Here is a 24,605-nt window from a genome sequence, read left to right as displayed (position 1 = left end):
AATGGAACACATTTCCTCATTTTTAAGCTTATCTTTTTTTTTTTTCCAACTGGTTATAAATAGAAAATAGGAGGGGTGTGATTTATCAATTCCTCCTTAAGCCCCAATAAATAGCAGTAGGAGATTGAGTGTAGAAAATTAGAATTTAATCAAAGCTGCACTTCAGGAGAATTGTTAACATCTTAAACAATGATAGGGATAAAATGGGCTACTGAATCTGGCTAAGGATTATCGTCAACCTTCCATGAGAAATAGAAATGAAACTGTACTGTCATATAGCAGGTCAAATGAAAAGGACTTAAGAGATGAGCGAAACAAGAAAACTCAGCTGCAGAACTAAAACTTTGAAGAAACAGTTCCAATAAACCAAAATCAGACTTCTGTTCTTCCCAAATGCCAAGTCCAAGAGAGTAGAAGATGTTATATATACCTGTTCTCTTTCACAAATGACATCTAAAAATTTTATAGAAGAATAAAAAGTTACAAGGAAAGCCATTGGACATTTACAATGTTAACATCAGAAATGTAATGTTTTACCTTAAACTCCTATCTAAAAATGGCAGAACAAATGTTGTTGTTCTAAAACAATTATTTCTTGTGACAGAAACCCTGCACATAACAAAGGACAAAATAGGAGAGCGCCAAAGTGAAGGGCATTGTGAAGATCAGAAGTAGAAAATGAAGGAACATGAAGACACATCACCCTATATATCCTGTCCCTTCCTCTCCTGTAGTAAGGTGCATAGACAATGTCCTAACCATCACTCACCAGTGAAGCACACATTCAATGAGTGACCTACAACTTCCTTCATCAAACCTCAACATTTAGGCCAAAGGGAATTTCCCCCCTCCACAAACTTCTTAAGCCCTATGGCTGCTTCCTGCTGAATTCATGACATGGACAAGGCAGTGGGTTCCCAAAGCCCTTCAACTCATGACTTCAATCTTTATTTCCTTTTTTTTTTTTCCATTCAGCTCCTCAAACTAGTTCCTCTATACCTTTCCCTCTCCCCAAATGTGCTTTTCTGATATGATTTGGTATTTCCACTCTCCCCTCAAAGGTTTCTCGCAGGATACACCTCACCCTGAGATTTCTTCCTCATCCTGGCTCCTACTCTAGCCAGACACCCCTACTTCATCACCTATCAATTCATGGGCTTTTCGCTAATTTTCCCAAAAGCTTTCACCATCCACATTTTCTAACCCTGACTTATTAGAAAAGGGCAGTCTTTGAGGATTCATTCTGCTTAAACATACCAGTTCTAGGAATTTCTATTTACTCGCAGAATTTTTATATCCTATGCAAGCAAAAGGGTAAATGTAGTTTATGGAGGTAGGAAGGATTTCTAGATTATTCTTTCATCTGCCTCTGGAGGGTAAGAAATGATCTTGCCTCTGTTATATGCCTCTCAGAATAGCAATAACAATGGTTTTAATAATGAAGTTGAAATTCTCCACAAGTCTGCTTCCATTCTTCAAGGCAAAAAAAGGAATATCCCCTCATGCCTATTAGGAAAATTACTAAACAAAAACAAAAAGTGTTCATGATATGGAGAAAAGGGAATCCTTGCACAGTTAATGGGAATGTAATAGTACAACCATTATGGAAAATAGTATGAAAAGTCCTTAAAAATTAAAAAATTGGAACTACCATATGATTCAGCAATCCCATTTCTGAGTCCATATCCCAAAGAATTGAAAGCAAGGTCTCAGAGAGATACCTGCACATTCCTGTTCATAGCAATATTCACAACAGCCAAGAGGCAGAATCAACCCAAACATCCAACAGATTAGTGGATTAACTAAATGTGATATACAGATAGGAAGAATATTATTCAGGCCTTAAAAAAGGAAGGAAATCCCGCCACATGCTACTATATGGATGAACCTTCAGGACATTGTGCTAAGTGAAGCCAATCATAAAACGACTGCATGATTCCACTTAGGAGGTATCAAAAGTAGTCAAATTCATAGAAACAGTAGAATGGTGGTTGGCAGGAGCTGAAGGGAAAAGGGAGTACAGAATTTGTTTTTCAAGATTAAAAAATCTGGAGATCTGTTTCATAAGAACATAAACATACTTAACACTACTGAACTGTACACTTTAAAATGGTTAAGATGCTTAAGTCTTGTGTTTCACAACACAATTAAAAAGTGCATTCAGCCTCATGTCTAAATGTTACTTGATGCATTATGGTGTTCTCAAAATCTGTTGATTCATACTATACTGTACACCTGAAACTATTATTACATTAGGTTAACTGGAATTTAAATAAAAACTTTTAAGAACAACCCTGCTGATTCAGTCCATTCAATAAAATCTTATTGAATTGAAGTAAAATGAATAGCTCAAGTTAGTTTTTGTTCTGCATTATCTAAAACTTCCATAGACAAGGCCTGAAGCATGTGAAGGTTTCTGTGTGGCTAATCCAGTATATGAAAATATTAATAAGCATTCCCTGTTTGGGACCTCTACCAAATATTGTAATAGAAAGTATAGTAGAAGTGGAGGGGACCAATTTCCCCTTCTCCAAGAAGCAGGAACTGGAGCTTTCTTCCTGTGGTGTTTGGGAATCTGAACTGGTAATAAAGATGGAGACTCTAAGTTTTAATGATTGAAACAAAGGCAGATGGTTTGAGGTCACTGTCCAGAAAAGAGAATCCAAACAGAATGCCCATTGAAGGGGAAGGACTGATCAAGAGAAGTGGATAGAGTCCAAGGAAGAGAGTGGATGAAAAGGCTGGAAATCTCTCTTGACTTCCCTTACCAGGTTAAATGGCCACCTCTTCTACTCTCCTAAAACCACAAGCTCTTCTTTATAGCCTTCTTTTCAGTGAGAGTTATCATACAATAAATGTAAATACTTGGCCTGAACCCAGTACCCTAATTATGGCCTAACCCAGAAGGGAAAAGAGGGAAGCCACCTTCCTAATCATATCACAGACAAGGAAAGCTGATCTGAGAATTGTGGATAGTCGGTCATCAAGATTGGTAACTCTTAAAACTTGAGTACTTGGCCCAACCCACAGCCCCAAATTTAAGTATTGGAACAGAGTATACCTACCCTTTTGAGAGTTAGTTAAATTTCAATCTGGGAGACTGGAATCCAGAGAGAGGTTAAAGTAGGATATTAACCAGCAACTGTTGATTTGCTATTTAATCAGGGTTTCTCTTAACCATTTAACAGCTGCCTTGGAAAAAGGGAGTAGAGGAGAATCAAGAATCTCTCAGATTTGTGGAGACAAATCCAGATATGCTCTTATTGAGAAGACTGGATTTTTTCATAATGTTCATATCTTTCATCAAAGCTTTAACACTGCTAAAGACTTGTGAATTAGGATATTTTTAAAAGGTTTTGGGTTTCCTGAATTAGGAAGTTAAAAACTAGAGGAGGACTAATTTTTCAAATACCACAGTAAATAGTAAGGCTGCCCATATAAACTCAATAAACCTCAGTATCCTTTTTTCCCCCCCTAGAAGCCATCCAAGGCAGCACTTATTCAGGTGTAAAGAATTTATCTGAAAAATCAAGAATAACTCACCTAAATTTGAATCCCAATTGTACTGCATTCTTGCTATGTGGTCCTAAAAAGATTTAAGCTCTCTGAACCTTCATCTTCTCTTCCAGAAAATGGGCACAATACTATTTGTGTCATGGGATTGTCGTGAGGGTTAAATGAGTTGATCTGTGTGAATGCCTAGAGCAGTCCTGATCCAGAAGATAGCTGTATTCATGCTAACCCTTATTTCCTAATATTCACCAGGTTGGTTAAGACTGGTTCAGTCTGAATCTTCGTACTTAAACACATGACCAAACCTCCATAAAATGAAGTTCACCCATCTAAAATGAGAAAAACCATGTGTTTCCTTCAGAGTTTGATGAAATTTAAATGAGATAATCCATGTAAAGCATTTCACCTAGTGTCTGGTCCAGGTTAACTTGTCAGTTTTAGTTTTAGCTTTCATACATTCAATTAACAGCTTTTGAAGGCATTTCTACTTAAGGCATTGGGCAAAAAGTCTCTTATTCTCAGAAATCTTATTCCCTCTTACTGAATTAAGATATGTATCATTATGATGTGGGGGAGTTGCTAGAAGAATGGACAGCACAGATAAATCATGGGCAGAGTGCCAAGGACAGAGACTCAGGAAAAGGCCTCATGGAGGGGATGGCATCTGAAACAAACTTTAAAGGATAGACAAGACCTTGAGGGATAGAAATAGAAGACTGCATAAAGACTTATCTTACATGTGAAGAAATGGAGTCTAAAGAGCTAAAGTCACTTGTCCCAGAACCCTTAATTAGCGGGGGTGGGGGTGGGGGGTTGGAATGCAGGCCTGCATCCAGGCCACTTGGCACGGAGCCCATGCTCTCCTACAGTTTCACCCAGATTCCTCCAGAAGTCTTCCATCTCTCTTCTTGCAGAATATTTAGAGAATGCATTTTAAATATTAAATAATTCAGAGATGCCTGGGTGGCTCAGTCAGTTAAGTGTCTGATTTCAGCTCAAGTTATGATCTCAGGGCCCTGGGATTGGCGGGGAGTCTGCTTCTCCCTCACTCCCTTCCTCTGCTCCTCTCCTTTGCTTGTCCTTGCTCTCAAATAAAATCTTTAAAAATAAATAAATATTAAGTAAGACTAAACTACAGAAAACTTCCTGGCCCGGTTAACATCCTCATTCCCATGACTATAAACCCTCTAACTGTTCTTTCTCTACTCACTGAGACCTAGGCCTCCATCACAACCCGAACCCTGGGAAGACCCATTGGGTTTAAATGAAAAAGCACACTACATTTGGAGAACAAGAGACCTGTTGGCCTGCTTTCATCTTGGCATTATGTCTTCACTCCAGATGTTTATAGAGCTGCTGTATCAGGAGAGGGCCAATCCACTGAGGAGGGCAGGAAGAATGACAGCACTAATTTTGTGTAACCTTGAGAGATTTCATCTTGAGTTTTTCCTCCCAGAGTGGGAATGGTGACATTTACTATATATTCCTCCTACATTGACCAAGGCCCAAGTTTATTAACGTTTATGTTTTTCTCAGGGAGGCACTGAAACCTGCAAATCTGATGCTTTCTGATATTGGTTGACACTCATGACCCAATGGGGACCCATTGGTCACCAACAGCAGTGACTTTTCAGAAAAACTCGTCATAAACCAAGTTAACTACCAAGGGTAATAGCCTATCCTCTTCTGCCCACTAGATATATTAATCTGTTTTCTATTGATTTTAGTTTGTTCCCAAGTAGTTTTCTTCCTGTACTCTTTCAAGTTGTGGGTCATAAAAAAAGACCTCGGATGGTACTAGATGCAATTAGATTTGCCAAAATGTAAGAATTTGTCAGAAATAGTTAAGTATATTATTCTAGAGCTACAGCTTACAGAGAAAAATGAAAACCAAGGTGGAGAAAAGTAGGCATATTATTCTGAGAAGGGAAGGAGAGACAGAGTAACAGCTTCCTTCTCCCTCTCCAATATCTATTGAGATCAACAGCTCCCACCAATGGAGTGTTTACTGGATGTCAGGCACTTGCAGCCATGTGCTTTACAACCCCTGGTTAATCCATGCAACAACTCTGAAAGGATACACATTGCTTAGATTTCACAGTTAAAGTAACTAAAGCTGAGAGTAAGCTTGTCCTAGGTCACAGAGCTACTAAGTGGCAGAGCTGGCATTTGAAAATAGCACCACTTGATTCCAAATTTATTATCCCTCTCCCACATACCCTGATCTTATGAATGGGCCACTGGAGACCCCTGACTATTCTGGAAGCAGGAAGAGAAGGTGATAGAAGGAATGGATCTAAATAAGTAGGCACCCATAGACACAAACTGTTGTAACATTTACAAGATAAAATAATCAAGGCATGTAAAGCTGAAGTTGAGAATTCACCCATTACAGAACAGGGTTTATCATGAAATAGAGCTTCTGAGTGCTCTCCTATAAAATAATGCCGACATCACCTGGTTCAGAAGGTTGTTATGTCTCTATAAGTTACTTAATACATATCAACCCATCTAAAACATAGGAAATGCTTAAAAAATGCTAATTCCCTCCAACCCCTTCTCATAATAAAGGAGTGTCATGGGACCTCCCCTATCTCCTAGTTTTATAAGAGATGAGCATACAACCAACCCAACATGATAAAGCTCACTCCAACCAAATGTGTGATTTTGTCAAACCCCATGTTTCTCTTATAAAATTGCCAAAAAAAAAAAAGAGAGAGAGAGAAATTGTAAAACTCACTTGAAAATAATGTTTTGAATAAAAACCTACACTCAGCCAATCTATTTACTTTAGGTTGTTCCATTTTCTATATAAACTTCACTTATATGTGGGAGACAAAATGTACTTGATAATATGCTTTCAAATAGGAATTCCTTCCTTCCACCTTCCCTAAGGGCACAGCTCCCAGAAAAAGTCTTCATACCTCATAAAAATCACTGACTTTAATAAGAGTTTTGTTCTGGGTAATCTTTCTGTCCCAAAAGATCTGGCTTTTTAGGCTTTCTCCCTGCCCCCCAAAAATAAATATTCTAATGAAGATAATGGAAAAACAAACCTCCACAGGCCGGCTGTAAATCTTATCACAGAGGCAGTAGGTAGAAGATTTGTCACATTTGATAAAGATGCAGCTTTAAGAATAAAAATCCTATAATTAGGATGTGATGCAGGTGCTAGTGAATGCTATGTTAGCAATCACTTTGCAAGTGTATCAGATCAACATATTATATACCTTAAACTTACACAAGGTTATAGGTTACTTCTTAAAGCTGAGGAAAACAAATAGGCAGGATTCAACAGTTACAGTCAAATACTTGAATGACATTATCCAAAACATCAAATACATTTCCTAATTTTATGGGATTACAAATAATTCCATATTTTTATATTATTTGGAAATACCTAAGCACTATTTTTTTTAAACACTACTCACCAAGTCCATGTCACACTGCTTCTAGCAGATCTTCACATTCTTCTAATACAAGGTAATAGCATCTCATGGATGTCTGGAGAAGATTCTAGTCCATGAAGGGGAATACATTTTGGCTCTTGGCTCAGGGTCTTGCACAAAATGGATGTTCAAGAAGCATTTAAAGTCTATTGAGCCACATCTCAATCTCTTGAACATCAAATCCTAAAATATTACTTGGTATCTAGACCGAACTTCTTATATCCTTGGATGTTTTACTGAATTGGTGGTTTGTTAACCTCCTTAGGACAAGCATGTCACTTCACATGGGAAAACACATCGTACAATAAAACATTCCCTGCACATTCAATTGAATGGGAATTAAACTGAACATTCCACGAACAATTGACAGGCTGAAGAAAGTAGCTTGGTGATCCTACTTTATACTCTTATGGAAAATGGGTAATTATGGTTAATTCTTCTAGAGAGCAAAAAAGAACTTACTAAAAGTGTGGAAGTATCCTTTTTCTCAATATGGAAACTTCTCATTATGTGTAAGATCCCTCTCATAAAAGGCTATAATTTTGTGAATATTGCATTATGTGAGAACTAAGTAATGTGGGACTTTTCCTAGAGCATAAAAAAAGTGATGTAAAGTGGGAAATTCTTCTATTCTAGATCAGTGGTTCCCAATTGGGAGCAATTTTGTCCCCAGAAGACAGCTAGAGACATTTTTGATGGTCACAACTTGGGATGGGGCAGTTTACAACTGGTATCTAGCAGGTAGAGGCCAAAGATACTGCTAAATATCCTACAATGTACAAGATAGTCCACCACCACAAAGATTTCTCTACCCCAAAATTCCGATAGTGAAGTTGAGAAACCTGGTTCTGCAAGAAGCTCTGCCACTTATGTGATCTTGACCAAGTGACTTTCCTTAACCATGATCTGGGGCATGGAATTCTTTTCTTATCTAGCTTATGAGTGAAGACATAAAATGCTAATAAAGAATTTGATAAACTACAAGTATGGATATTAATATGTTGTTAAAGCATAAGAACACATAAAAACTAGTTCCTGAGTCATTGGTAGCATTAGCAGCCAGTGCACCTCAAAGTGAGCAGCCCTAAGAGGCTAGGCCAAGGACATAGTTTCAAACACAACCTTCTAGCAGGACAGCCAATATTCACTAGGATTCATGTCAGAGCAGACCTTAATATCTAAGACTATTCTAGAACAAATGTAGTCCCTGAGAGAACATCTAGGAGATGCCTGGAGCACCACTAGGGAGGAGTACCTGGTTTACTCCATTGTCAGCCATCATTAGACACCAAAACAACGGCCAACTAGTCTACTAATGGCAAACTTCCAACTTCCAAGCCAACCAGTGAAGCCAAATTTCCTTCCATTACAGTGACTGTTCCTTAAATACAGAAGTTGTTTTCAGTCTATAAGTGTTTGTCAAAGACATTCTACTAAATGTTGACCTCAATTCCTAACATGTGAATACCTAGAATTTAGGAATTAGTAGTGAAGTCCAGACCCAGCCCAAATTTCTATGGAAACAGGGGAAGAGTAGTTCAGAAAAGTAGTTTGTATCAAAATATAGGCCAATTCTTTTCCAACTGAGGAGAACTCTAGTAGAAAAGCAACCCTGAAGTAGTTTTCTGTCTTCTGGAATCCTGAGAGAAAAAAATTTTCTAGACTGATGTTCACAAATCATAAACTTACTTGATGGGGGAAAAGTGTTTAGGGAAAAAAAAGAAAAACAGACCCATAAATACAGAGAATAAACTGATAGTTGCCAGAAGGGAAGACAGGGGGCTCAGGGGGTGAAAAGGGTATCAGTGAAATGTGTGAAGGTGGGTGGAAGTCACAGGAAGAAAAGGCACAGCACATAGAATATAGTCAATGGCATTGTAGTAGTGTTGTGTGGAGACTGATAGTAAACTACACTTGTGGTGAGCAGAGCATTATGTATAGACTTGTCTATGTTGCACACTTGAAATTAACATGGTGTGTCAACTGCACTTCAATTAAAAAGTTAGTAAAAAAGATAAAAGTGTTTAGGTACAACCCAAAGTTCAAACCACAAGTTTAATTTTCGCAAATCCTCGATATTTAGGACATTTAGTAGCATGCCCCAAAGGCCAATAAACTGAAGTAAAATTTTAAGATTTTTCTTTGAGGTTTGGCATTAGAATTAGTTCACAGTCAACCTGCATCATGATCTCCTATAATAAAGACTAAATTTCTAGATTTATAGAATATTAAAATAAGGGGAATTAATATCTGCAGATTTAAAACTTGAACATGGGAACAAGGAAAGTAATAGATCATAGATGTGTGGCACTTTAATGCCATCTGTGTTGGGAAGTCAAGAGTGAAGGCAAGTTTTCTTAATGTATCTGACCATGAATTAAGGCATGAATAGATTTTCCAGATCACAAAAAACTAAGAAATGTTTGTGTCTGTAATATGTCAGTATTTCTATTTTTTCACTTTTTCCCTTTCAGAAAACTTTGAGACCTGAGAATGAAAAATATTGATTTTTCTCTACATTCTGTAGCTGAAAACATACTAAATCCAAACTTTACTGAAATGTGTTTATTTTTCTTTAAATGATCTCTGGATTAGGGGTTATAGGTGATAAACCATTGACAACTTATTCTCAAGCACTTAAGTGCAAAGCACTTTAACAGCTCTCAAAAACATCCGATCCTACAGGATTTCTGCCTTCATTTTAAAAAATACTTTTAATATTTAATTTTAATTGAACATATAAAATTTACCTTTATTAGAGCAAGAAAATATAATATAGAAGAGGATAAAAAGTTTAATATACTATCATAAAAAATTTTAGGAGTAGGATTACTTGTTCTCTGCATAAGATAAACTAAATGCTACCAGAATATAAAGTCAGAGCAATTACTGTGAACAGAAAAGATGTAGGAAGGTATCACAGATTAGAATCATGTTTTCAAAGATGAATAGGATTATGATAGGCAGAATAAAAAAGGGAAAAGTATTTCATTGTGCCAAACAAAATGCAAAGGTGAGAAAATCCAGGGGACAGAGGATTGAATGATTTGGACCTATGGGTGAAGGTGAGCCACTGCAGGAAAAATTGAAGAGCACATTATGAAGGACTTTGAAAGTAAATTTCAATTTGGATTTTTCCTTGCAAAAGAAGAAATCCTTTGATGCCCTAATCCTGCCAAACCAATAGCAAAAATTAAAACAATATTTCTAGCAAGACTTAGCAGTAAAACACAGTATGTTAGAAAAGGGAAAACCAAGAACTAGATAGACTGAGGCCAAAGACTGGAAGAACTACTGGATCTTCCAAAGCTTGATTATTTCTTATCTATCTATTCAAAGCTTTATAAACGTTAGTAAGAATAACCGAATACTAATTTGACACCTACTGAAAGATAGTTCATATAAACATAGCTGCCAATTATTTAAGTAGGTTTTCTGCACAGCAATCAATATTGTTCTAAATAAATCCTTCTTTGGTGGATTCTATCACTCCATGGTCAGAATGCTGCTCAGGGATAACCAAGGATCATAGATTATCATGAATATTTGAAAAGATTCGGTAGTATTGTAGTGGCTAAATGATAGGAATAGTGTTTGAATTATGAAATTCAATAGTTCTACTGGTTCCGTCACATCTGGAACACTGTGCTAAATTCTAGAGACCATACTTTAGAGAAGGACAGTGGTTGATGTACAAGAGTTATCCATAACAGGGCAACCAGGTAAGTTATAAAGCCAATTCAAGAACAATTAAAGGAAAAAAATCCAGATTCCTTATCAATCTGGTTGCCCCATCCCAGACTATCCTATGTAAAATGTATTGTTTTGTTTCTCCCCCCAAGAGAAAGGAGAATCAGAACCACCTTCACTAAGGGTTGAAGAAGCATCCTGAAGGCATTAGCTTATATGTACAACTGTGCATGTCAGACCACAAGCAGAGGGTATAAAATATAGGGAAATACCTTGAGATGAATATAGTAACTTTAGACAACTAAAAATAATTATTTGACAATAGACCTCCTCAGGTAATAGTGAGCTTTCCATCACTGGGAGTCTTCAATCAGAAGCCAAGTCACCATCTGTCAACGAACCTATGGAGGGATTCTAAATTTGGTGGAAAATCTAGAATTTAATACAACTCCTATCCACAGAGGAAGAGGATTCACTCTTCCTCTGAGACTCTTTTTTTAAACAAAGAAATGAAACCTATGCTAACTTAAAGGAGAAGTTCTACCGAAAGGACCTCGTGGTGTCTTCTAGAACCACAGGGTCAAGAAGAGTGGTTGGGCATAGGAGGGACTGGAAACTAAAACAGAAGGTGATCAGGAAACAACCTATTTCTCCATCTCTTGTTCCCTCCCCTGCCAATGTCTTATATATATGTTTGTTAAAATATATGTATAAAGTATTGACCATCAAAACATTCAGGTATCAGCAATGCTTCCCAAATATATGGAAGTCTCATTTTGATCCTCAGAACTATAAAGGTTAACAGAGCATATAACCATCTTCATTTCATAGATTATAAAACTGGTTTGAAATTAAATGGAGTCTACTATTCTTAAGGTTAATGGTCTAACTGGACCTGCATCCAGGCTTTCCCAACTCCTTTCAACCGTTCCTTCAACATGCTGCCTCCCTTGATCAACTTTATTTTTTAATAAATTGATAGACTCAAGAATTGTTTCACAGCCAGATGAACAGTCTATTGCTTCTTATACATCTTTTTACAACAAGCAGCTTTCAGCGACTACATGAAGTTGAACTTGGCCTTCAAAATAGTTTCAAAGAATATTATAAACAAAGCAAAATTTGTAACTGCTGTTCCTTCTGCGTGGGACAATCTTCTCACCAAATACACATTTCTTCATCATCTCCCCCATTAAAATATAAGCTCCGTGATGGAAGTGCCTAGAATAGCACCTGGCACAACGTAGGTGCACAGCAAGTATTTGTTGAATGAAAGAGTAAATCCATCTCTCCATCTATGGCCCTCCAGGAATTCTGGATCCTTTTATAATAAGAACCACCTTCCTGCAGTCATTTTGCTTAGGAGAAACTTCATCCACCACATGAAGTTGAATATAACCAAGAGATGTAGATAGGATACATTTCCAAGAACAAATAGGGTCTCCTCTGAAACCTGCCTAGCCAAAAATAAATAAATAAGAAAGGAAATTACAGACCCACACTAAGAATAGTAGGTTAAAGCCTACTAGTGCTTTGGCTGAGATATCTACAGAGCGAAGCTACTAGAGCAGATGGGTCTAAGTGTGGGTACCAGCATCCAGAGAAAAAGGATTGCAGAGACAGATTATCAGCTATCCAATTACCCTGAGAACCTTACAACTCTTTCTGCAAGGGAAGACCCAATCCAACGTAACTAGAAAGCCCAGCATACTGATTTCTGGTACAGCTTTGAGAAGGATTCAAGTGATACAACAAAGGACTCAGTTTCTATCCTTCCATCTCTCTACCTTTTTCTGCATTTGGTTCAACCTTCAAATAGGTTTTTACCCTGGGACTGCAAAAGACTGCATTCTTTCTCGTTTACAGCCTTCTAATTTTAAGTTCAGCAGAAAAGAGGGAATCTGCTTCAATGATGGCAAACCAATGTCCCAACTGGAGGTGTTAACCCCTACTGGCCTGACCTGGATTGGACATCTGTCTCTAATCCAACTATTTTGGATAGGGGGATAGGAGGTTATGACTGGCTTATGTTCTATTTCTAAATCAACTTTTCTTGAAACGCACAGATTAAGTGTTGGGGGAGACAGGATTCCCCCAAGAACTATCAGGATCTATTTTTCATACAGGGAAGTAGATGCTAGGGGCAAAAAAAAAAAATACTATTATGTATGCCATTTTCCAATTAAATTTAAATATGGCTTTTATTCTAGTTGGCCAAGAGTAGGCTTTGATCCTGGATTCTCAGAATCCCTCAAGATAACAGAAGTATAAATTTGGAACATGAATTAAAAGCTGGCTCCTACTTGCCATGCAGCCTAAGTTATTTAGCCTCACTAATCCTTAATTTCTCATTTACAATACAATGATAATACCATCTTCCTCAGAGTTATTAGGACTTGAGAATGTACATAAATTGCTTTGCTCATTGACTGACTAGTGAACCCCAAAGATGGCTGCAATGATGATAATGATGATGATGATGATGATGGTGATATTCACAGTTGCATCACTGCCAAGAGACCTCTGTTCACCTATTTCTCTATTTAACCATGCGTGGCATACTCTTAATGAGGCAGAGTCAGCCTGAAGAAGGGACAGTGACTATCCTAATGCACCTATTCTACCTTTCTTTGATTGCAACCTTATCTATAGGAGGCTAAGATTAATTCCACCAGCCTCATTCCTACTATATCTTTTAGCATAGATTATATTAAGCAAAAAATATTTTTCTTCTCCCACAAAATTAAAGATTTCATTTAGTTCTACCCTAGCAAATACCATAAAAAAGAAAACAAATGCCAAATCCCTTTGGAACACTGGTCAAACACAGAAAAGTCCTATTTAAAATAAACACATTTTGCTTCTGTCATTCTCTGCATCTCCAATTTTGACATTCTCTACAAAATCCCTTTTCTTGAAGAGAAACATTCACAGTGTATCACCCCCTGTTGGTAGGGCCTAATTAAGCTGGTTCATCCACAGAAATGGGAAAATCCTCTCTCCCAGCACCTTCTCAAAGTCTGGGAAAATGGAGTTTCCATCTTGAATATAGAAAGTCCTCATTTCTTTTTTCCTTAGAACATGCTGCCTAAACTTTAGGCTCTCAATGACACTGGGAAGGACTTACTAGGACCATTAGATAGAAGGCAATATTTCTCTGCACATTTTAGTGCATCTGTATTTCAAATGCTTTCTCTATGTCCTTTGCCTTTCACTATCACTAGCAAATCCTCAGAAGACTTCATGGCATGGTCCATAATTCAGTATGTCCTCATCCAATTTTATTCTACATTAGAGAATAAATATAGCTCATTATGGTCACTCTTGGCACACTGTGAGCATCCTTTACATCAGAGGAAAAACTCAGTTTTATGGTTTGGGTCATAATCTGACATGTTCTTAGCGCATGTTTTACTATTGAAGGTGTCCTAAAAGAATCTTTTAAAATCTCTTGATTCCATAGGACATTTTTAAAAGCCCAGTTTTCTGACCTCTTCTATAAGGTTAATTTGTCAGCAATAGGCCACTTACCATTAATTACATCCTTTTTCAGATTTACTTTATGAAATATTATAGTGCAAGGTGAATTATATATTCCAAACCATGTAAATTCAGAAGAATGCTTCAAATTGTAGGATTCCTTGACCACATTGGATTCTTTTTCTCCCTCATTATGTTCAGCAAGTATCCGGGCCCCACACACAAAAGCTCAAAAATCAGAACAATCAAACTCAAGTGGGTGTCATCATGTGTAGTCTTGAAATGACTAGCACATTCTTTTCTAATAAAGATCATTTACAGGAGATATTCACTGTTAAAGTATCTGTGTAAGAATTGTGAAAATATAGGTTTCTAAATATTCTCTTTAACGTAGATAAAACTTCAACCGAGTAAATTCTCTTCCAGACTAAATTGAGTTAATGAAGCCAGAACAGACCATCTTCAGTGATCATGAAAAGGATTTCTCAGGTTAAGTCTTTCTAACCATCAAACTGACAACATCAGAGAACCTCTGCTCCTAATCCTAGCATATTTGGTAGAGCTCCAGGAGGGTAGGAGAGGATGTTGATAAGGTCCAGGAACCAAAATCCCTCCACACTATGAACTAGCTTCCTTACCAGCACCCCCTTGCTTCCTCCATTCTCATGGAGCTTACGGACAAGCACTGCTGCCATCAAAACACAATATGGTAAGTGCCACAGTGAGAGCACATGGGGAAGTCACCTTACCTACCCTCAGCACAGCCTTTGTGGTTGTACAACTTGTGTAGTTTTACAGGACCCCATGCTCTGCAGGATCCCAAGCTTGGTTTCATGCTCTATTGTGGTCTTGAAAAGGTTTTTTAAAAGGGGGGCCTGTATTCATGTTGCCCTGGGCCCTGTAAGCTCTAAAGCTTGTCTTGACTACACATACTATCCGAGGTCAGATGCAGGCCCTTCTCTGGTCAGGCCCAGTCTAGCATCAAGAGCTCCTTCTCTGGAGCAGGTTCCAATGACTCAGCATGCTTCCCTTACTTCAGTGCAACCACTGCATTCTTTATTCCTTTATTCCTTGAGGCTTGATACCCTCCTAAATTGGCTGCAGAATGATGCTTAATACATTGGCTCATCTGCTTCCTAGCTGATAAGGGTATCCTTTTTCACTTGATGGTCTTATAAACACTAAAAACTAACAGAGAGAAGCTATAAAGTTACTAACTAAGCAAATGGTAGATTACTTATACTGCATCTCTTTTATTACCAGGAATGAAATGAAAAAACTCCAGCCCACCAAGTGCAAACAGCAAGCGGAGAAAGCAGAAACTACTTGGGTGACTGGCCTTTCTGCAGCCCAGACTGGGACCCTAACACCCAAGGAGGAGAACCCAGGAGGCATTTTCTCAGAGGTTAAGACTCCATGAAGCTTCCAGAGTAAGCAAGTCAGATCAGCTCAGCAAATAGAACCCTCTACTCTGAGCCAGAGCATGCTTCCAAGAAACACCTTATGATTAGACTCATTTCAATGGGAACTGTGGGTCTTAAAGGGGGTGAACTTTGCAAAGCTCACACAGCTAATAACTGAAGGGTGCAAACCCAATCTGCCGGACTCCAGAACCTCTACTCTTGAACTAGGCTGCACTACTTACCATGACTTCAATCTTCCAGTGCAGGGCTTTGTCTTCCCCATTATTCGCCCTAAAGAATTTTCAGCTGTTCTTTAAGTAAATGGGTAGAAATAGAAACAAGCAGCTCTACTACTCCATCAGCTTCAGGTCCCAATCATCAATGTGTGCTTTGGGGAAGAGGCGGCAGCCTAGTCGGGTCTGACTTCTGGGGGAGCCAGCCTGGAGATGGGGACAGGTAAAGGCACACCTTTCCTACTTTCCAGGGAGCTGCACAGTCTAGAAAAGAGTTTCTCTTTACAGAGAATAGAGACTTTGGAGGAAGATTAGTGGTATGAGGTCACAGCACAGGAGAAGCGAAAGGAAAGGACTAGGGCAGTGCAGGGAGACTGCCAGAGAGGAACAGTTTCAGCAGCTGCCATGAAGTGGAAACCATGAGGAAAGGAAGAATGTGAAGGCTAATTTTTAGAAAGCCTTCTGAGTGGAATGCTGCATAAAACACTGATACTGCCCTTCTAACAAAACAAGGTTAAAAAGACATTCTTCACAGCTCCTGAAGTTAGACTGGCATTTCCTTGATGCAACATCAACCTAGCCTGGGCTACAGGAGACTCTGGGATTTAAGTTACATGGGGAACAAATCACCACTTCCTCATTTCTACCACTTTGGAAATAACTAGAAGCCTCTCTGGTAGGATTCATCCTACCTCATGAATTCCACCATAAACCCTAACTCTAGTAGATACTAGATACCCTTTATAGTCAGAAGAAACTTTTTTATTTGAGAGAGAGCATATGAGAGAGAGAAAGAGAGAGAGAGAAAAAAAACTCACAAGCAGCAAGGAGGGGCAGGGAGAGAAGCAGATTCTCCCTGGAGCAGGGACTTGATCCCAGGACTTGGGATTATGACTTGAACGGAAGGCAGACACTTAACCAACAGCCACCCAGGTGCCCTAGTCAGAAGAAATTTTTAAGGATAAAACAAAGCAACAGAAATAGAACAGTAGTTTTTAAGAAGCACTTCAGAAGAAGATTCCAGTAAAAAATTAACCAGCTACCTAGAGAACTGAAAATAAACCAGATATACAATGACTAGATGAATTCTGTCCAAAATGTTAAAAATAAGATTTGGTTATGGGGACCCAGCAGGGACATCAGTTTCCCTATTAAGTATCTGGATTCCGGATGAGACCTGTAGATGCTCAAGGACTCTGGGAACATGTGTATGTATTCAGAGATAGTCATCATTTACTAGACCCTTATGCCAATTTTTTTTTTTTAACCTTAGCGAAGTCTCAGGTTGAGAGTCCATTAAATTAGAGTTGCTCCTTAGAGACGGACTTCCCGATTAACAAAGCAGAGTAATGAAATAGGGATACTCACATCAGGGGAAGAAATTAAAGAGCCTATTTTCATCTTAGCAAGGAATAATTCACCTGGTAAACCACCCCGGGAGCGGGGGGTGGGGGTGGGGGGGAGTGAGAATAAAATGTCAAAAGTAAAAAATCTTGATCAAGTGAACTCCCAAGCTCCTAAAATGGTTAACTTAGCTAGCAAAAGTGTTTTCTAGACTCTTTAAGGTAAAATATTCCCTGACGTAGAGACTGGCTCTAAAAGTGTACGGTAAGGGGAACACTGATTCCTTGGAGAGTAACACAAGCCACTCCAATGAAACTGGATTCTTAAGTACACAAGGAACTTCCATAACTTTTGCCTAGATCTTCCCTTATGAAGGGAGAGGATGTGTTATCATGTGATCCTAAACACCCTCAGTACCTTCATTGTTTCCATTTTGTTTTAAATTGAGGTGAAATTCATAGGAGATGAATCTTTAAAGGGACACCGGGATGGCTCAGTGGTTGAGCATATGCCTTCAGCTCAGGGCATGATCCCAAGGTCCTAGGATCAAGTTCCACATGAGGCTCCCCCTAGGGAGCCTGCTTCTCCCTCTGCCTGTGTCTCTGCTGCTCTCTGTGTCTCTCATGAATAAATAAAATCTTTTTTAAAAATGAATCTTGAAAGTATATAATTCAGTAACATATAGAATATTCACAATGTTGTACAATAACCATCTCCAGTTACAGGATAGGGTCCTCACTCTGAAAAGAGACTCTGTACATATGGAGTAGTGACTCCCCTCCCCACATCCCTGGCAACCACCAGGTCTGCTGTCTGTTCATTTAGCTACTTGAATGTTTCATATGAATGAAGTCATACAATATGTGTCCTTTATCTCTGGCTTCTTCTATGTAGCATAACATTTTTGAGATGCATCCACAGTATAGCATGCATCAGTAATTCATTCTTTTTCATGGCTGAATAATATTCCATTGTATGCTCGTATCACATTTCGTTTATCCACTTGGTTGATGGACATTTGAGTTGTTTCCACTTTTTGGCTATCAGGAATACTGCTGATAGGAGTCTCCTTATTAATAGTCTTATAAAGCGCTTCTTATTCCTCATTTTATATATGTGTATATAAATGACCTCATCTGAGCCTATAATAAGATCCTGCTCATCTCAGGGTTTTCCTTAGACATCAAGATATAAATTTCAAAGCTATAATTCCAAGTCACCCATTTACTAAATGGTAGGACTCGGGTCCTTGCACTCTTAGTAAAGAGTTCTATAGCCTACACAATACTAGTCCTTAACTATTTTCATCTGGGACCAGTTTTCCTTGGGCAGGTGAAGCCATACTAATCATTTCTTGTTCCAAACTCCACTGAGAACAGTAGCTAGACATTAAGCTCCAAGGAAAAAGAAATTAGGTTTTATTCATCTTTATAGTCCAGCACCAAATACAGCATCTATCTAGCACAGAGCTGACACCAAAAAAGGTTTGGAGAGAGGGAAAGGAAAAGAGGAAGAAAGGACACACAGTGTCAAGCGTAGGAAGATATCATAGCACCTCCCACACCTTATCCACAGGGGCTACATTCCCAGCCTCCCAGGGGATGCCTGAAACCACAGAGAGTACTAAACACTATTCTATATTTTCCCAATTGTTAAAACAATTCCAAAATGAAGTCATCTACCCCCACCCTCCAATAGCAAATTAGGACCTAGTTTTAACTTAGCTCAGAAATGTGACCTTTTAACAGTCAATCTGATGTTTCCTGATCAGTTCTAGGGAGGTAATCTGCCCGGTAAAAATTCCTGCCATTCCCTTACTCTACAAAATAAAAGATGTAACCATTCTTTTTCTTTTGCTAACTTCTTGCCTTGCCTTCTTTCCTATAAAAACCTTCCATTTTGTACAATTCTTTGGAGCATCTCTCCATGGTACTTGCTAGATAAGATGTTGCCTAATTCATGAATCACTTAATAAAGCCGATTAGATATTCAAATTTACTTGGGTGAATTTTGGGTTTTAACACTATACATATAGATCTAGTTTATATATAAGATTAACAACTAAAGTGGAACAGTTGTAAGAATAGACTGGGATAAGAGTCCTATGAATGTGGTCTCTCAAAATCTTATTGCACTGTACTTACCCTTTGTGTGAGGAGGTACAATGATAAAAGGTCCACACAAGGAGGAGAATGACATAGGCATTGTGACGTAGCATTAGGCTACTGAAGACTTTCTGACGATTTGTCAGGAATATCATGTTTCTGGACTGCAGGTAACTGACACTGCAGAAAATGAAACCCCAGCTAAGGGGAAAACAACCATATTTGCACCTGTGATTTCCTGAGTGTTGTGCTTTCACACACGGTGGGAACATGAGTCCCAGGAAAGTCCTGACTATAAGTAAAAAATAAAAATAAGTAGTAGAAAGTGCTATGGTCAGATCCCAAATCAGCAAAATTCCTGCCACAATATCAAGCCTTTTTGTCTTTCCTGTTTTGAAACCATTTCATTGTCTAAAAAATAAACATATAAAAGCTAAAAACTGCAGCAAAAGAAAATACTTCCTAAAGGGCATTAGTTCTATCATCCTACTACCAAGGTATACTGCCCAACCCATTCTCCATGTCCAGGAGAAATTATAGCTCTGAGTACACAATTCTGTCCAGGTGAGCTCTAGATTGATGATCCTACCAAAGAGGACAGAGTTTCTATGACACTAGACAGATTCAAGATGGACTCCAATCCTGGAACCACTGTAGAATCAAAATCTTAGAAGCCTATCCAAGCCCTACTCCCAAATTTATTTTAGAGAGAGCACACATACACAGGAGAAGGTGCAGAGGCAGAAAATCTTAAGCAGACTCCTCGCTGAGCACAGAGCCCCATGCAGGGCTTTAATCCCACAACCCTGAGATCATGACCTGAGCCAAAATCAAGAATCCAATAGTTAATGAACTGAGCCACCCAGGAGTTTCCCTACTCTTAATTTCTCACCTATTGCAGTACATATAAGAAATATCTCCAGAGCATGTTGGGTTAAATGAAGAGCTACTCAGAGCTGAACACATTAGGCTTAGACCACTGAATGATATGGGAAACTCTTCTCTAAATAGAACAAAAATCCAACCAACAAAATCTACGGCAATAATTTAGTGCTTAAAGTTTTCCTATTTCCTATGGGAACTTTCATATTAGCATCATATAGTCCTCATAATGACTACCTGAAATAGGTAGCAGTCCCATTTTGCAGATGAGGAGACTGAGGCGAAGTATAATTAAGAGATGTATCCAGCTGACAAGGAACAGATCTACTGCCCTAGATCAGGTCTTCTAATTACACCCATTGTTTAGGACATAGATTGCATTCTAACAGGCTTCTGATTCTGATGCATATCCAAGCTTAAGAACAGATTCCCAAAGATTATGGAAATCTGTTTCCGATAAGCCACCAGTGCAGCCACTCTTGGGGCCCATATTCAGGAATGAGTGCTGAGTAGACCACTACTGCCCAGAGAGCTTGAGGTTGGCCAAGTGCTCAGGGCTGCCAACTACTCATGGACTTGGCCTGAACTTCAACCAGGTCCCTGAACTTGGACTTGTCCCAAGACTGAGCAAGCACCACAATGCAGATCATAGAGCTCTTAACAGCCCACCACTGGTGATGGGCCAACCACATTAAGACTGTTCCTGTGAAACCACCCCATCCTGCCATCTATTCTACCTTAATTGCTTGTCCAAGTTCCCCACAGAACTACTTCTTAGTCCTGCTTTTCCTCCCTAGGAAAGAAAAGCCTTTTCCCCTGCTTGGTTCTGGGACACTTTGTAGATCGTGAGATCTGAGTGCACCCCTCATTACATTTGTCTCTTTGACCGAAGTTTTTCCTTACCAAAGCCCAGGTTTGTTTTCATTTGACAAAGTCCTCAGCCACTGTCTGAGCCTAAAGCTTCAGAGAATTTGGGGACACCATTTTGGGTTCTTTTGTGAATGTAGGACTCTGGCTGGGGGGCGAGGGGGGGGCTGATTTCATCATGGGCAGCTGTGGGGCACAGTACAGGCTGACTGGTGTTTGTAGTTTACCACAGACCTTTCTGACCTTAGCTTCAGGACTCCATTCCTGGCATTTGAACATCAGGCCTGTGGCGATCCTGAAGTGAAAGTCTTCTATTTCTCCAGTTTTCCTCAAAACTCAAAAAGGTAAAAATCTCTGCCATGAACTATTTTTCTCTAGAGATGCACCCAACATGCATATTTTGCAGAGCTGTCAAGGCCCCTTTTGTCGAAGGGATCTTAACAAGCGACTATCTACCTCCCCCACACCCCTCAACAAACTGCTTCCTTTGGTTTGTGACTCAAGATTGAGACACTTTCCTAAAAGTATGACTAAGCAGAAGCTCAACAGACCTAGGCTGCCCACCCCACCCCTCCATCTTCCAGCTCAACATTGGCCGTAGCTGAGCAGAATTCTCGCCAGGAAATCACCCAGGCTCTTAAGATGCAGAGGAGAGTGCCAAAGAGGGAAATTAAAAGAACGGTTTTCTAAATGTAAAATCCCTTCCCATCAGAATTAGAAAGCGTTAGGCTGTTTCTCGTCTAATGCTAAAAATGAGTTCATTTGATGGTTGTTTCTATAATTATACAATTATACCCTATTACACAATTCTGTGATGTTGCCAACTTTGTCTTTCAAGAAAAAGAAAAACAAATTCTTAGTCATAAATTTAAGAAAAGAATATCACAGGAAATGCTGTCTGTAATGCTACCAGCAGAGTTCTGAAAAAACTATGGTAGAGCTTTAAGTAGGTAACACCTTTCCTATACCCCTAGGTGATTAAAAAAAAAAGTGACCAAAAGGTTAATAAGCAGCACATGTTGAGAAAAACCATGGCGTGGAGACACCTGGGTTTAAATCACAGCTCACCACCCAAGGCAAGTCACACCACTTCAATTCGATTACTTGATCTAGAAAAGTAGGCATAAGTAACACAACCTAGTCTATCTCATTTGGTAGGGGAAAATGAGGCAATTTGAGAGCATTTTAAAAGTCAAATGTTTTAGAAAAGCAAAGCAACAAATATGAGTGCCATCATTACGGCATTCCAGTCACCAGAGCTCGATTGCTACTTGTCCATTATTTTACAATTCCAAAGAATAAACAATTCTCCCCTTTGGAACACATTCTGAAACCTCCATGAAGATTTTTGTCAAAAAAGTTGATTATACTGGTCAGCTTTGTTACATTAACAAAGTCCATGATGTATGCAAATCTTTCTAGAAAAGTCTTAAATCCTATACCATGAATTTAGTAAAACAGCACTCCACTTGTGCTCACAAAGCCTCATTTGAACTCTTTTGGGGATTAAGCAATTTATGTAACTCAGTAAATCTGGCAGTATACATAAAGACACAGATTTTTCTCCTTTTTACAGACCAGAAACTTTGTCATGTTTTCCAAGACAAGTCTTATAATGTCTCATATATTCCTGTTCTCATGATGCACCTGCAACAAAGAATTCTTGTATTACCCCTGTTGTAGAGAAGGAAATTAAGGCACAAAGCAATTCGGTCAAAAGGAGCTTTTTAGTGTCTATTTTGTTTCTCTAATCCTGGGCCTGGAAAAGGAGTTGAAAGTGAAGTCTCTACCTTATGTGACTTTACCTTGGGTGGCGAAGGGGTCCTGACACCCCGGAGTGGCAAGAGAAGATCCTGAGAAAAGGCTGAGATTCCGAATTGAGATTTCAAAAACAATGGTCACCACAAAAATTCATAAACCAGCTCACAGAGCACCTGGGCCTTTCTCCGCTAAAACACTCTCCTTTTCGGCAGTGCTCAAAATGCTGCCTTGGGGCCAGCAGCAGAAACAGCAGCTTGTTAGAATTTCACGTCCTCGGGCCCCACTGGGCACCCACTAAATAAGAAACTCTGGAGGCGGGGCCAGTCTGCTTGACACGCCCTCCTGGTGATCCTAAGGCTCACCTACTTTTCAGTACCTCTGCTTACCTCACCCTATGATGGAAGTTTAAGGATGTGTTCCCAGTGCCTGAAGTGGTCCTGGGTTCAGTGCAGACTACCTTCATCTGACACTTTATAGGATTTTTATTGAAAGAAAAAACTGAAGTCATTAGTTTTAAAACAAATAAACCAAAGCATTACAGAGCAAGTAGAGGACACCTGAGATCCCGCAACCCAGAAATAAGCACTTAGGGCCACTGCATTGCACGACTCTGGGGCTATGTGTCACGTAGAATGCACTGAACATTATATAACAGAGGAGTCTTGACCACTATTCATATTTTTGTGAATATCTTCCAATATCTCCTCCATGGTTTGAAAACTTGATTATTTACAATTTAGAACCCTTGTATTATAATAAACAACCTACAGCTCTTTCTTTGTGCATATCTGTGGCTTATCCCCTTATAGTCTAAGCAGAGAATAAGGTTTGCTCTTTATTTGCAGTGTTGCAATTCTGTTCTTCCTGGTAACACGTACTAATCTCCATTATTTTGAGATCTTTCTGACTTACCTACTGATGCTTGCTCAAATACATTAGGCTTTATCTTTATTAATTACTAAAGCATCTAGCTCAAAGAATCAATAAGAAAACCCGTGGATTTGTTCACATGCTGCCATGTTAAAATTCAGATCCTAGGATAGTTCTGGGTTCTATTATTGTTTTGGAAACTCCACACCATTTTCCAAAGTGGCTGCACCATTTTTTATTCCCACCAACAGTGCATAAGGGTCGCAATTTCTCTATTTCCTCAGCAGTATTTGTCATCCAATGATACCAAAATCATTCTGGCTCTATACCCAAAAGCATTGAAAGCAGGGGCTCAAAGAGATCTTGCACACCCATGTTCACAGCACTGTTCAAAACAGCAAAGAGGTAGAAGCAACCCAAGTGTCCAACAACAGATGAACGGATAAACAAAATATGGTATACACATAGAACAGATGATTCAGCTTTAAAAAGAGAAAAACCCAGTCACAAGAGGAGCCTTGGGGACATCTAGTGAAATGAGCCAGGCCCCAAAAAGACAAGTACAGCATTCCACCTAGGATGTATCTCAAGCAGTCAAGTTCATGGAAACAAAGCTGGATGCTGGTTGCCAGGAACTGGTGAGAGGGGAATAGGGGAAGGTGTTTAAAGGGTAAGAGCTTTGGTTTTTCAAGATGAAAAAGTTCTGGAGATCTGTTTCACAACAAGGTGAATATACTTAATATTACTGAACTATACACTTAAAAATGGTTAAGATGAAAAAAATATAAAAAAATAAAAAATTTTAAAAATGGTTAAGATGACAGAGTTCTAGGTGATGTATTTTTACCATAATAAAAAAGAAGAAAAGTACACTCAGCTTCATGTCTAAATATAACCTGCTGGATTCTGATGTTCTGTTTACTTATGAAACCTGTATCTAAAATAATCAACCTCACAGAGGCAGAGCGTAGAATGCTAGTTGCCAGGGGTTGGGGGAGGGAGAAACAC

The sequence above is a fragment of the Canis lupus genome, chromosome 17 (genome assembly GCF_003254725.2).
Source record: "Canis lupus dingo isolate Sandy chromosome 17, ASM325472v2, whole genome shotgun sequence".
NCBI classification, from domain to species: domain Eukaryota; kingdom Metazoa; phylum Chordata; class Mammalia; order Carnivora; family Canidae; genus Canis; species Canis lupus.
Note: the sequence above shows the minus strand (reverse complement) of the source record.